General features: G+C 38.4%; 1 protein-coding gene across 1 annotated transcript in view; it reads left to right on the forward strand.

Moving 5' to 3' along the window:
* Window positions 1-3,916, forward strand: part of Rngtt (RNA guanylyltransferase and 5'-phosphatase) — a 179,473-nt gene that overhangs the window by 120,443 nt on the left and 55,114 nt on the right. The gene's annotated exons all lie outside the window — the stretch shown is intronic.

Genomic DNA, 3,916 nt, shown 5'->3' on the forward strand with positions numbered 1-3,916 from the left:
CATACACATAGACAGAATATTGCATACATAATAAATAAATATATATAAAAAGATAATGAAATATATCTGTCATTTGAAAAAAATTATTTAGATGGCTTGATTTTTTTTCTTCCTGCCCTTTTTGTCATTGTGTCTCCTAGTAACCACCAGACTAACTTGCTATTATAGAGGAATTTATGTACTTTATTTAGTATTTATGTGAGCAGAATCAGACATGACTATTTTAAGATTGCTCTACATTGTTGCACTTACTATTGCTACTATTCTTTTCTTTGGGAGGTGGTGTTGGGAATTGCACCGAGTGACTGCTGTGTGCTAGGCACTGCGGTTAACATTTGCATATAGTTTCTCAATAGCAAGGCGTGCTTTCTTTTCTCTTGGATAGCACTGTATCCTTATTTCTCACAGGTAGATACATATGTCTGTTCCGTTGACCTACTAGTACCACTTATATGGATTATTGTAGTTTTATAGTAAATCCTAAAATCAAATTATATAAACCCTCCAGTTTTGTTTTTTTTTCCTGTGTAGTTTTGGTTAATCTTGTTTTCTTTCACTTTCATACAATTTTAAAGAACTATTGTATCAATTTATATAAAAGTGCTTATTTGGATTCTGTTTGAGATTATGTTGAATCTATAGATAGATTTGAATAAAATTGAAGTTTTAAACAGCCTTGTGATGGAGGTATGGCTTGATTTTAGCCTGGCATGTGTATAATACTGGGTTTGGTTCCAGGAGAGGAAGGAAGGTAGGTAGGTTCTTAATAATACAGGATCATTCAGTTCACCAAGACTGCATGTCTGTATTTAATCCAACTTTTATATTTTCTTATTGGTTGTCTTGCATAGTTTTATAATATATAAGTATTTACATATTTCATGTTTTGGTGCAAGTATAAAAGTACTTTTATTTCGATTTTTAAATGTTCAATGCTAGTGTGTAAAAAGATGATTATAAATATATTGACTTAGGATTCTGTAGTATTATTACACTGAATTATTGGTTCTGGTAGTATTTTTTGTAGATTTTATAGGATTTCTTTACTTAATTATGTGCTCCACTGAAAAAGGCTATCCTCTTCTTGTCTGATCTGAGGCATTTCTCTGTAGTTTATTGCGCTGACTGCAGTCTATAATGCCAAGCTGAACAGTAACTGTTAGATCAGACATCCTTGCTATCTTCCTAATCTTAAAGGGAAAACAGTGTCTTTTGTCAGACTTGTCCATAGAAATATTAGGTAAGAATTGATTATTAGGTAAGAATTGTTGAGATAGCTCAACAATTAAAAGTGCCCAGTGTTTTTGCAGAGGAGTTTAGTTTGGTTCCTAGCACTCGGACTTGTAACTGCCTATAACTCCAGCTCAGGGGGCTCCATTTCCTTCCCTCTTTTAGCTTCTGTGAGTACCTACACACACAAATAATAAAATAATTTTGGAAGAGTTTATTAATTAATTCTAACCTGCATTGTTGTAAGGAATGAAAAAATAGGGCCGGGAGATAACTCAGTAGGTAAAACACTTGAGCACAAGGGGCATGAGTTTGAATCTCGGCAGCCACATAATGCTGGGTGTAGTAGCTTGTGTTAGGAACCCAGTGCTGTTATGTGTAATCCCACATAATGTTGGGTGTAGGAGTTTGTGTTAGGAAACCCAGTGCTGTTATGTGTAATCCCACATAATGCTGGGTGTAGTAGCTTGTGTTAGGAACCCCAGTGGTGTTATGTGTAATCCCACATAATGCTGGGTGTAGTAGCTTGTGTTAGGAACCCCAGTGCTGTTATGCGTAATCCCACATAATGCTGGATGTAGTAGCTTGTGTTAGGAACCCCAGTGCTGTTATGACAAGATGGGATGTAGGGTGTACAATGCAGTTGACAAAAGGACCTTTGAAGAAGGTGAGAACGCATACTCAGATTTGAACTTTGATGCTCACGTGGCACATACAAGAGCCTGTATGTGTATGCATCTTCCCTCTCACATTTGCATCACATACACACCAGAGGGTAAAAATGAACAAGACAGTAAACAGAAAGGAAGATTTCATTTTTCCCTTTTCTTCACTATTGTAACTTTCTGTAAATGCTTTCTTATTCCACTGGGTGAGAATAAGACCAGTATTTTTAAGCCAAGTTTGAAGCAAGCATTATTAAATACTGGTCAGAACAATGGACACTGGCCAGGTCCATACCCAGGATTCCCAGAGAATGGCTATGAATTACATTAGTCCTTTGCTTATTAAGACAAAACCCACAAGGCTGCATTCTTGCTGCCTCTACCCAGTGGGGACAAGTATACATCCTAATGTACTGCCTATGTACTTCCTGCCTACCTGTGATCATACACATCCTGTGCAGCTGAAGCAGCCAGACTTAGTCACAGAAGTGAAAACATGTGGCATGTTATCTTTCTTTGGGCTTACAGGTTAGAGGTGTTTTTGTTTTATAAGCATAGCAATTAAAACCTAAAACATAATGTTAACCCTCACATTCCATCTGTAAATTGTATCCTGCGTCAAATTCTTGATTTTGGTAGATAATTTGTTTGTATTGGGATCTAATAAGCATCACTTTAATGGCACCCAGCTGGGAATTTATGTATCTATTTAAAGAATTAATGATGCAACTACCAATAGTAATTAACAGAAACAGAGACTGACATCAGAGTGACTATGAAAACGAAAACTAGACATTTATTTTATCTCGGGTCCCCCTTTTTTCTTCCCTCTGTCTCTCTGTCTCTGTCTCTGTGTCTCTGTCTCTGTCTCTGTCTCTCTCTCTCTCTCTCTCTCTCTCTCTCTCTCTCTCTCTCTCTGTCTGTGTGTGTGTGTGTGTGTGTGTGTGTGTGTGTTTAAACTTGAGTACAGCCAAATTACCTCTTAATGGTTCCTGAGTAATTTTGTATAGAAACCACAGTCTTAAAGTCACATGATAACCTCCTTGTTCAACATAGAGCAAGTCTATGGACTTGTAGAACTACTTAAGCTAATTTACCTATCTGTTGCTAGATCTGGGTCTGTTTGGTTTTAACAGGTACCTTTCCTGGTGTGCAAATAGGTGCTGTTAGTAGCCACTTTGTTTCATATGCCAAGGAGTTTTCTTTTGACCTAACATTCCAGCCTGTTGAGGTAAAAGGGTGGTGTATTCTCTTCTGTAACTACTTTCAACCGAAATCAGGATGTTGTTGTCAGGGCCCAGGAAGGCTGGAACGCCAGTCAAAGTCTGGGAGGGGATTCAGGCAATGGGGCATTCATCAGAAGCATCTCATTTACTGGTCCAGCTGAAGAGAACAGGGAACAATCACATCAGCTCAACTGTTTCACATCAGCTTTCAGCAGATCCTGGGATCACAGGCATTTGAAGTGGTTTGTAGTCAGCACTTGTTTCCTGGACGGTGTCTGTCAGCTAAGTAGAAATCTACTGAGACAAATAGAGACCAAGGGCAGAAGTTAAAGTTCAGGAACTTAAAGGAAAATCCTATACTTGGAACTTTCAGGACCAAAGTCCTGTTAGTTGGAGAGTAAGAGTCTCAAAACCAGGAGAGGGAGGGAGGGAGGGAGGGAGGGAGGGATCACATGCTCAGGAATAGGCAGGTAGGGAACTGTTCCATTTGACCTTTGAGAGTTGGATCTGAGTCTTATGACTCCCTCAACTCACTGAAGCTCACATGAATTTTATGTTTACAAAAAAAAAAAGAAACGTTTTGGATATATTAGCAATACTGCTGTTTATAATCTGCACTAAAATCCACATTGTAGAAAAAGCAGTTAACAGGTGTCTGTAAAACACCTGGCATAGATTCACACCTTTGAATAGCAAAAACTGTGTTTTGGGCTAAAAAGTATGGACATTCTTTTTTTTTCTGTCCAGTGGGCGGGCTGGCTGGCGCGCGCTCTCTCTCTCTCTCTCTCTCTCTCT

Source organism: Microtus ochrogaster, linkage group LG5 (assembly GCF_000317375.1).
Source record: "Microtus ochrogaster isolate Prairie Vole_2 linkage group LG5, MicOch1.0, whole genome shotgun sequence".
NCBI classification, from domain to species: domain Eukaryota; kingdom Metazoa; phylum Chordata; class Mammalia; order Rodentia; family Cricetidae; genus Microtus; species Microtus ochrogaster.